Genomic DNA, 12,213 nt, shown 5'->3' on the forward strand with positions numbered 1-12,213 from the left:
AAAATCCATGGAGAAGAAACAAAAACTTTGAGGTTCGCCGATGACATTGTAATTCTGTCAGAGACAGCAAAGGACTTGGAAGAGCAGTTGAACGGAATGGACAGTGTCTTGAAAGGAGGATATAAGATGAACATCAACAAAAGCAAAACGAGGATAATGGAATGTAGCCAAATTAAATCGGGTGATGCTGAGGGGATTAGATTAGGAAATGAGACACTTAAAGTAGTAAAGGAGTTTTGCTATTTAGGGAGTAAAATAACTGATGATGGTCGAAGTAGAGAGGACATAAAATGTAGACTGGCAATGGCAAGGAAATCGTTTCTGAAGAAGAGAAATTTGTTAACATCGAGTATAGATTTAAGTGTCAGGAAGTCGTTTCTGAAAGTATTTGTATGGAGTGTAGCCATGTATGGAAGTGAAACATGGACGATAATCAGTTTGGACAAGAAGAGAATAGAAGCTTTCGAAATGTGGTGTTACAGAAGAATGCTCAAGATAAGGTGGGTAGATCACGTAACTAATGAGGAGGTATTGAATAGGATTGGGGAGAAGAGAAGTTTGTGGCATAACTTGACTAGAAGAAGGGATCGGTTGGTAGGACATGTTTTGAGGCATCAAGGGATCACAAATTTAGCATTGGAGGGCAGCGTGGAGGGTAAAAATCGTAGAGGGAGACCAAGAGATCAATACACTAAGCAGATTCAGAAGGATGTAGGTTGCAGTAGGTACTGGGAGATGAAGAAGCTTGCACAGGATAGAGTAGCATGGAGAGCTGCATCAAACCAGTCTCAGGACTGAAGACCACAACAACAACAACCCCCATCGTAAAGTGACAGCGAATCATCAGTAGCGGTGCAGCCGGAATGTGTGGGCCGGGATAATTGGCAACCGTATTTTGAGACCAGTCTTCCTTCTACGTCGCCTAATAGGCCGTACCATCGGCATTTCTTGCGGGCGACTTTGCCTCACCTGCTGGATGAAGTGCTACTGATGTTTCGAAAGGTTATGTGGCTGCTACATGATGGAGCTCCTGCCCATTTCGCCGTTAAGGTCCGGGCGTATCTCAATCGTGTCTTCCGTGGTCGATGGATCGGACGAGGGGGTCCAGATGCACGGCCTGTTCGTTCACCGGATCTCAACCCGTTCGATTTCTGATTATAGGGCCATCTCAAAGGTATCGTGTATGCAGACCCCATTCCAGATCTGGAGACACTGGAGCAGCGTATTCATACTGTCTCTGACACTGTTCGGATGAACCTGGGCGATGTGAGCTTGTGAGACAGAACATTCTACACCGCGTACATGCATGCATTGAGGTACATGGAAACCATTTTGAATACATGCTGTTACTCTGGCTGCATGGTACAGTGCGTTATAAGATTTTTGAAGCTGGTGAATCTCGGATAATGATGATGATATCACAGCTAAAGTGACTGGGAAACAGATTCTGAATAGTGACTTAAGTTAAACAGAGGCAGCTGGCAATTAAAAGAATTGTGCATCAGCATAAGCTCAGCTCAGATCAACATTACTCTCATTGAGGCAGATGTCTCAGGGTTTGAATAATGAAACTGAATAAAAAGGAAGGAAGACTGAACAAAGTAATAAACAGAGTTATGAGAACTTGGGTAGAAAGACAGAAAAAAATATTAATAAAGCTGAACCAACTAACAATGCAACTACTGTGTGACTTGATCAGTTGGTCAAATGTTTTGGAGATAACGAACATGAGTAAGACAATAAAATGGGGAATCATGAGACTCAGTATTATATAGTAAAGTTCTAAGTAAAGGTCATATAAAGAAAGTTTGGGAATACAGTTATTTAAAGGAGAAACAGAGATGAAATATATGGAAAGACTTGCTTAAAAATGGAAACAGAGTACTGCTAATGCTGAAGTAACGGAGAATGAAATTGATTATTGTATATATGGAAATGGTAACAGCATGAGATTATAATCAGTAAACTAAATAAAGTGGCAGCAGAATAATAAATGCACATGACACACAGTAAAGAAACCAAATTGTGAGAAAAATAATACTGTTTGTGACATTGTAATTCAAAATACTGACGTTAAGTGTGTAACTCTACTGTGTACAAAAAATATTATTGATGTAATTATTGATAAAATAATTGCAAAAACAGGCTGTGATGGAAAAGAATCATTGATGAAACTGCTAAGAAAGCACCAGAAAACATTTTCTGAAATATGTGTTTTTAGGAGGACTGTGCTTACTGGTTGGAGCTGTAAAGACAGCCCTTTCAGATAATGGCATCTGGTCATGTCAAAACAAAAGGGAAAATCATAGGTAATAATAATCAGTACTTGTTGACATTACTAAATAACTTTGAAAACATTAATGTAATGTATTATAAATTAATTCATTCTTTTCCTAGTATGGAGTGTTGGCCACAAATGCTGTATTGTACTACAGGGTGTTACGAAAAGGTACGGCCAAACTTTCAGGAAACATTCCTCACACACAAATAAAGAAAAGATGTTATGTGGACATGTGTCCGGAAACGCTTACTTTCCATGTTAGAGCTCATTTTAGTTTCGTCAATATGTACTGTACTTCCTCGATTCACCGCCAGTTGGCCCAATTGAAGGAAGGTAACGTTGCCTTCAGTGCTTGTGTTGACATGCGACTCATTGTAGAATGAGCACTCTGCAGCGGAGTGTGCGCTGATATGAAACTTCCTGGCAGATTAAAACTGTGTGCCGGGCCGAGACTCAAACTCGGGACCTTTGCCTTTCGCGGGCAAGCGCTCTACCAACTGAGCTACCAAGCACGACTCACGCTCCGTCCTCACAGCTTTACTTCTGCCAGTATCTCGTCTCCTACCTTCCGAGTTCGAGTCTCGGCCCGGTACACAATTTTAATCTGCCAGGAAGTTTCATGCGACTCATTGCTCTACAGTACTACCATCAAGCACATCAGTACGTAGCATCAACAGGTTAGTGTTCATCACGAACGTGGTTTTGCAGTCAGTGCAATGTTTACAAATGCGGAGTTGGCAGATGCCCATTTGATGTATGGATTAGCACGGGGCAATAGCCGTGGTGCGGTACGTTTGTATCGAGACAGATTTCCAGAACAAAGGTGTCCCGACAGCAAGACGTTCGAAGCAACTGATCGGCGTCTTAGGGAGCATGGAACATTCCAGCCTATGACTCGAGACTGGGGAAGACCTAGAACGACGAGGACACCTGCACTGGACGAGGCAATTCTTCGTGCAGCTGACGATAACCCTAATGTCAGCGTCAGAGAAGTTGCTACTGTACAAGGTAACGTTGACCACGTCACTGTATAGAGAGTGCTACGGGAGAAACAGTTGTTTCCGTACCATGTACAGCGTGTGCAGGCACTATCAGCAGCTGATTGGCCTCCACGGGTACACTTCTGCGAATGGTTCATCCAACAATGTGTCAATCCTCATTTCAGTGCAAATGTTCTCTTTACGGATGAGGCTTCATTCCAACGTGATCAAATTGTAAATTTTCACAATCAATATGCGTGGGCTGACGAGAATCCACACGCAATTGTGCAATCACGTCATCAACACAGATTTTCTGTGAACGTTTGGGCAGGCATTGTTGGTGATGTCTTGATTGGGCCCCATGTTCTTCCACCTACGCTCAATGGAGCACGTTATCGTGATTTCATACGGGATACTCTACCTGTGCTGTTAGAACATGTGCCTTTACAAGTACGACACAACATGTGGTTCATGAACGATGGAGCTCCTGCACATTTCAGTCGAAGTGTTCGTACGCTTCTCAACAACAGATTCGGTGACCGATGGATTGGTAGAGGCGGACCAATTTCATGGCCTCCACGCTCTCCTGACCTCAACCCTCTTGACTTACATTTATGGGGGCATTTGAAAGCTCTTGTCTACGCAACCCCGGTACCAAATGTAGAGATTCTTCGTGCTCGTATTGTGGACGGCTGTGATACAATACGCCATTCTCCAGGGCTGCATCAGCGCATCAGGGATTCCATGCGACGGAGGGTGGATGCATGTATCCTCGCTAACGGAGGACATTTTGAACATTTCCTGTAACAAAGTGTTTGAAGCCACACTGGTACGTTCTGTTGCTGTGTGTTTCCATTCCATGATTAATGTGATTTGAAGAGAAGTAATAAAATGAGCTCTAACATGGAAAGTAAGCGTTTTCGGACACATGTCCACATAACATATTTTCTTTCTTTGTGTGTGTCGAGAAAAACAGACACAGAAAGAATTTGGCTGCGGGATATGTGGTGTTTATGCCACATTTAACTTCAGATGCCAGCATATTTCATAATACAGTACGTGGCATCTCTTCTAACCCACAGAGCAGCAAATGGTGGTGAAAAACGTAATGGGTGGTATGAGTAAAAGAAGTATCGTACTGGAGCATCTAGGGAAGAGAGAGTGGTGTTTCAGCTATTAGGACTGGCACCAAACAGGTAACTTTGATCATTTGTACTTTCTGTCTAAATGTCTGTGCAAAGTACCACCCGCTCAGATGACGTTATCCACACTGACAGATTTCTAATTATAATTTCAATCAGAAGAAATTCACACTCAAATCTTAATTTAAGATTTCAGTCTATGCTGTAAACTATTGGCGAACTGAACCGACCAGTCACTAGCGCGCACTTAGCAGGCAGGCAGGAAACACTTAGTCTAGCTTGTGGTGTCACCGCCAGATACCACATTTGCTAGGTGGTAGCCTTTAAATCGGCCGTGATCCGTTAGTATACGGCGGACCCGCGTGTCGCCACTATCAGTGATTGCAGACCGAGCGCCGCCACACGGCAGGTCTAGTCTAGAGACTCCCTAGCACTCGCCCCAGTTGGACAGCTGACTTTGCTAGCGATGGTTGACTGTCTACATACGCTCCCATTTGCCGAGACGACAGTTTAGCATAGCCTTCAGCTACGTCATTTGCTACGACCTAGCAAGGCGCCATATTCAGTTGCTGCAACTAATTACTTCAACTCTGTATTCTGAACAAATAATATTTTGAATCATGTACCATCAAGAGCGACGTTCATCATTAATGGATTAAAGTTATGTATCAAACTAATTACGTCCGCTTTCTGAATTTTAATTCCTTGTCATGTTCCAGACCTCACGTCAGTATAGTTCTTTCCTCCTCACGCGAGCCTGCGTGAGATAAAACGCGTGCATTGCGGCCTCCTCTAGTAACACGGTGTTGGCTCTTCAGCCAACACAACATAGCTCATAGGCAGTTCGTGACCAGATTTCATGCTGACAGTATATGTGTCTTACAAGTTCTAATATTATGGACAGAAAAGTGAAAAGCTGCTTCTGGAAACGTTTGTAAAAAACTAAGTCTTCGACTAGTATTCCTACTTGCAGTTCACTATGTATGCACCAGTTACGGGTCTCAAGCTCGCGTTGAAGTCACTGGAATTGCCAAGCCAAATCATTGTATACGATACTTCACATTCATCAAAAGCGTTTGGAGATATCTTGTGAACTTTGATGGTGTCTGGTAAGTGGTGATTAGAACCAATGTTGTTCAACGAATAAATTGTTTTTAGACTGACTCTCAAATGATTTGTTATAATAAAAAATCGTTTTCCTCATTTTGAAAATGAGAACAATAAAAATCAGGTGACATCCCTCTATTTCACGACTTTCACTCTAGTGGCGTTGAGATATACACACCTGCCATTCGACTATTCACTGTTCATTTCTGCAGCTGGCGGAGAAGGAATTCAATGAGGACATCGCGACATTTTAGAAAACGTGAGGTAAGCAAACCACTCTTTCTGCCCAGCCAGGGAAGAAGAAAACTTGCTAGACATTTTCATTGTGAATTTGTCAGTGTAGCCCTCCATATACAAAGACCTAATTGCCCCTTTAGCATGTGCAAACAGTAATTTGTCACAGCGAGCACGATAAGAAAGTTTGTTAACTGAGTTTCGGTTCATATATACAGGGTGTTTCAAAAATGACCGGTATATTTGAAACGGCAATAAAAACTAAACGAGCAGCGATAGAAATACACCGTTTGTTGCAATATGCTTGGGACAACAGTACATTTTCAGGCAGACAAACTTTCGAAATTACAGAAGTTACAATTTTCAACAACAGATGGCGCTGCGGTCTGGGAAACTCTATAGTACGATATTTTCCACATATCCACCATGCGTAGCAATAACATGGCGTAGTCTCTGAATGAAATTACCCGAAACCTTTGACAACGTGTCTGCCGGAATGGCTTCACATGCAGATGAGATGTACTGCTTCAGCTGTTCAATTGTTTCTGGATTCTGGCGGTACACCTGGTCTTTCAAGTGTCCCCACAGAAAGAAGTCACAGGGGTTCATGTCTGGCGAATAGGGAGGCCAATCCACGCCGCCTCCTGTATGTTTCGGATAGCCCAAAGCAATCATACGATCATCGAAATATTCATTCAGGAAATTAAAGACGTCGGCCGTGCGATGTGGCCGGGCACCATCTTGCATAAACCACGAGGTGTTCGCAGTGTCGTCTAAGGCAGTTTGTACCGCCACAAATTCACGAAGAATGTCAAGATAGCGTGATGCAGTAATCGTTTCGGATCTGAAAAATGGGCCAATGATTCCTTTGGAAGACATGGCGGCCCAGACCAGTACTTTTTGAGGATGCAGGGACGATGGGACTGCAACATGGGGCTTTTCGGTTCCCCATATGCGCCAGTTCTGTTTATTGACGAAGCCGTCCAGGTAAAAATAAGCTTCGTCAGTAAACCAAATGCTGCCCACATGCATATCGCCGTCATCAATCCTGTGCACTATATCGTTAGCGAATGTCTCTCGTGCAGCAATGATAGCGGCACTGAGGGGTTGCCGCGTTTGAATTTTGTATGGATAGAGGTGTAAACTCTGGCGCATGAGACGATACGTGGACGTTGGCGTCATTTGGACCGCAGCTGCAACACGGCGAACGGAAACCCGAGGCCGCTGTTGGATCACCTGCTGCACTAGCTGCGCGTTGCCCTCTGTGGTTGCCGTACGCGGTTCATCCGTCACGTTCCCAGTCCGTTGAAATTTTTCAAACATATCCTTTATTGTATCGCTTTTCGGTCCTTTGGTTACATTAAACCTCCGTTGAAAACTTCGTCTTGTTGCAACAACACTGTGTTCTAGGCGGTGGAATTCCAACACCAGAAAGATCCTCTGTTCTAAGGAATAAACCATGTTGTCTACAGCACACTTGCACGTTGTGAACAGCACACGCTTACAGCAGAATGACGACGTACAGAATGGCGCACCCACAGACTGCGTTGTCTTCTATATCTTTCCCATCACTTGCAGCGCCATCTGTTGTTGAAAATTGTAACTACTGTAATTTCGAAAGTTTGTCCGCCTGCAAATGTACTGTTGTCCCAAGCATATTGCAACAAACGGTGTATTTCTATCGCTGCTCGTTTAGTTTTTATTGCCGTTTCAAATATACCGGTCATTTTTGAAACACCCTGTATATATACATATACAGGGTGGTCCATTGATAGTGACCGGGCCAAATATCTCACGAAATAAGCATCAAACGAAAAAACTACAAAGAACGAAACTCGTCAAGCTCGACAAGTTTCGTTCTTTGTAGTTTTTTCGTTTGACGCTTATTTCGTGAGATATTTGACCCGGTCACGATCAATGGACCACTCTATATATATATATAAGAGCTATATATATAAGAGCTATATATATATATATAAGAGCTCCTATATGACACGACGTGTAACCTGTTGTATTGGGTAACTAAGGGAACTCTTTTTCTGCACATCTTTCTCCACTGAGGAGGGTGAGCAGGCAGTTGTAGACCTAATAAATATATTTGCTAATGAACAGCACTAGAAAAAGTCACGTTTATTACTCATTATTAAAGCTTCAGTACGTAAGAGAGAAGATTAGTAAGAATGAACACAAGGTTTCTACCATTTATCCAATACAGTAAAATGTCTGGCAAATGCTTAAAAAAATTTATAACCTTAAGTCGTTTCGACTGGACAGCTTCTGTTTAATAGATGAATTTTTATTTTAAAACTTGTAACCTCTATAAAATCCTAGTTTTAAGAGTAATTTCATTAGTAGCACAGAAATATAATATGTTAATTAATGTTAAAATTAGGCCACTGTGACATTTAGAAACTTGTAAATGGTCAGCATGTAAAGACCGACTGAAACTAACTGTGTATACGTATCCAGTAAACAAATCATTTCAGTAAAAGAAAATCAGCCTATGATATATGAAACGTGTAACTAACCAACTAAATAACTAGTAGATTGGATTACAATTGATGAGTCGTTACGTTTTTGGGTGTGGAACATCGTTTGAGTGCAAGTGGGCACCAAAAAGGTATATCTTATACAGGTTCCAACTGAAAGACCTCCCGTATTTGGAGAGGCCACTGTGTGAGTTGTGGTGGGGCTACTGATGTGGAGGAGGTGTTAGTCGATAACGGTGTACGTGCCATTTTCAGCAGGAGAAATGGCTTAGCTAGGTCAGCATCGTACGTTTCTTCTGGAGGAGTATACTCGTAATGGTGGCTCAGTGATTCCTACTGTGCGAGCATTTCGCATTCGATTTGAAACAGGCCGACATGATTCTTTTCCTGACAGAAAAACTATTGGAGTTTGGGTATCAGACTTTAGATCATCAGGTTCTCCACCCAAAATAAAATCTAGTAGCCAGTTTCGGGCTGAAACAACGCAAGAAAATGTTGCTCTTGCGAGAGCGACCGTCCGGCAATCTAGAAAAAGTTCAGCACTTGAACATGCAGCTGCCTTGGGATTATGTGACAGAACCATCTGCGCAGAGATCTTCACATGAACCCCTACAACTTGTCAAATACAGTGAGAATAAACAAAATTCCCGCTACTGGGAATCAGAAAACCCACAGAAACTTCACTAACGACCGCGTCACAGCCATCGTGTGACAGTTTGGTGTGCAGTTGCTGAATGAGGTATATTGAGTCACTATTTTTTCGAGGAAGATATCGGTTAATTCAAGCTGTTACTGTCGTGTGATATAGACCTAGGTTAAACCACTTTGTTGAGGACCTTGGAGAGAGAGATATCTGGTTCCAACAATATGGAACCACAGCTCACACCTTTCGGAATTCTGTAGAAACTTTGAGGGAGTTGTTTCCAGGATATCTTTTCCCTTCGTGAGGAGACATCGACTGGCCCCCAAGGTCACCCGATTTATCACACTGTGATTTTGTTTTCCTTTGGGCAAAAATGGTTCAAATGGTTCTGAGCACTATGGGACTCAACTGCTGAGGCCATTAGTCCCCTAGAACTTAGAACTAGTTAAACCTAACTAACCTAAGCACATCACAAACATCCATGCCCGAGGCAGGATTCGAACCTGCGACCGTAGCGGTCTTGCGGTTCCAGACTGCAGCGCCTTTAACCGCACGGCCACTTCGGCCGGCTCCTTTGGGCACACTTGAAGGGTCAAGGGTACAAACATCGCCCCACAACCCTGGAAGCACGTAAGGAGGCAATACGCAAGGAGGTGGCCGCCATTCTACGGGGAATGACACGAAGAACTATGGATAACTTCCGGGAAAGACTTCATGAATGTGTCAGCAATGGAGGAAGCCTTTTACCGCACATAATTTTTAAAATCAACTAAATGGCATAGTATTTGCTGTTTACAAAGAAACGTATTTTCCTGTGCTTTTCTTAGTAACTACCGTTTGAAATACGGAAGAACTTTTTGATGCACCCTACACAGCAGCTACATACCCATCAGTTCCAGCCGTACAACATGAAATTACACCAGAACGCTAGACCGGCATAGTCATGCAGCGTTCTGTTGGTGGAACTTACACAATGTGAACAATTACTCTGTACTTTAAGCACATATCCAATTTTCGGATGGTTCGCAGTTCCGCAACGCTGGAGGTGCTCATCGCCAAAGCAGGCGATAATGGAGTGTGGGCAATCGCCATTAGGTACGTCAAAAACTTGCCAGTATAGCTGAGTGTAAACGTATAGAATGGAACGATGCCGGCCGCGGTGGTCTCGCGGTTCTAGGCGCTCAGTCCGGAGCCGCGCGACTGCTACGGTCGCAGGTTCGAATCCTGCCTCGGGCATTGATGTGCGTGATGTCCTTAGGTTAGTTAGGTTTAAGTAGTTCTAAGTTCTAGGGGACTGATGACCATAGATGTTAAGTCCCATAGTGCTCAGAGCCATTTGAACCATTTGAATGGAAAGGTGGATAATCGTCTCATTTGTCCCCATTTCTTTGACAATCATCTGACTCGAGCACGCTGTTTATAATTTCTGTAAATTGGTCGCCCGATCTTTCGCCAATATATTTTTTCTCCTTGTGGGTCGTAAAAAACATAATGGGGTTTCCACAGCAGTCAGTGAACCCTCGTTACTGCCAATCAACGTTGCAGAATTTCCTTAATACCTTACGATCAGCTCTCCCATTTCAGTAAGTTCTGCACTAATCGTCGTAGTAAATGGAACTTTATACACATGTTTCTCAGTTACATAAGGTAATACTGTCGTCTTAGTCCTGCCCACCTCTAGAAACCATGCAAGTATGCAAACGGCTTATTTTAGGTCCAGTTAAATAAAGTATGCGACCTAACATTCAAGTAATAGTCGCATACAGTGCAATAAACGAACCAACAAAATTGCAGCCGGTACCAACCTCAGGCTAAAACGCCCACACACTCGAGATACGTGCATTACACTGTTTTCGTCTGCTTCTCTGCAAAATACACTACTGTGTAGTAGGTCACTGCAATAGAGATCCTTTTCGTTTTTACTGCAAAATATGCGTTATTTGTATGTTCGTTCTGCTACCAATATTGAACCAAGAGCGGTGTTAATAATTTCTGCTACCTTCTAGCGCTTAAATGCACTCATATCATAGTATTATCTTTGTCCGTGAAGAGCGGTCCATGTTTCCAGTATGTATATAAATTGCAGGTTGTGTCAGATTTGGTTGACAGAAGCGTGTTGGCCTCACCTCGAATGTGACTATTCCGAAGTTGACCATGCCATCATTGGCGAAAGTAGCTATGTCAATCAACACAGTGAAGCGAGATACGGTAGAGAGGCCTGCACTGCGATACGAAAACGATGGAGTGATATCGATTCTTCTCTAAAAATCGAATGCTTGGAAGATCTGAACTGCTTCAAAATGTCTGCTTCGGTAGCTGCACGGTCAGCGCAACGGATTGTTAATCGAAGGTGCTCAATTTGGATTTCACGCTAGGTAGGAGGTTTTCTCCGTTCAGATACAGGGTGTTGTGTTGTGCTCACGTTCATATCGTCATAACTGACATTCTACTATTCAGATGGCTGCATGGGCACGTCCAGAAAGGCAATTAAAAAAAACTATTTCAGAATACTACAAGAGTAGCAGTCAGAGTTACCAAACTTTTAAAACACTTCGCTTGTTCGAATGAATTATGCGAGCTATTCCACGTGTGCTACTTGATGAAGGATCACCGGTACGTTCCAACACTTCCGTGTCAAACCTCTGTGCTCCGACATTACGTCTCACGCTTGGAGCGTACTAGTTTCGCCCAACCATTTGGTTACAGATGTGAAAATCCGACGTAACTGTAAATGCTGTATCGCACGGAGTTGGTTCACCCGTCTGCCGGAAAGTGTGTTCTACCTCCGAGCACACTGGCCACTTTCCTTGCTTACATGTGAAAGTTACGTCGTATGTGTGGAGTCTCGGTGTCTATAATGGATCCGTATAAAGGGCGATGTTATGTTTTTGTTGTATAATGATAATTAGCGAAAGGAGAGGGTGAAATCCTCTGGTCGGCAAATACTGGCAGCGCCAAGACTCGATCCGGCTTGACGCCCAGTCGAGCGCTACCACACAGAAGTGCGCTAGCAACCTATGTTTATAAATACCTCATCATACAGACGGGATTTCTCGCACAGTAAAGCCGTGCTCACGTTTTCTTCCCTTTACCACGTTGCACGACAAAAGTGCAATGCCACTCTGTTACACGCGAGTGGTACTAATGTGCAATTCTGTGCGCCACTGTTCCCTGACATTTAGGACCTGCCTTTTATCTCCTTTGAAACAAATATTGCTCGCAGGGTTGCCCTTTCTGTTCGTACGGATTTTCATTTACAACTATTTGAAGAGCCAACTGTCAAGCATGATTGCTACCATAACGAGTTACTGTACAACGTAGTTCGTATGAAATTTAC

Source organism: Schistocerca nitens, chromosome 3, assembly GCF_023898315.1.
Source record: "Schistocerca nitens isolate TAMUIC-IGC-003100 chromosome 3, iqSchNite1.1, whole genome shotgun sequence".
In the NCBI taxonomy this organism is placed as follows: domain Eukaryota; kingdom Metazoa; phylum Arthropoda; class Insecta; order Orthoptera; family Acrididae; genus Schistocerca; species Schistocerca nitens.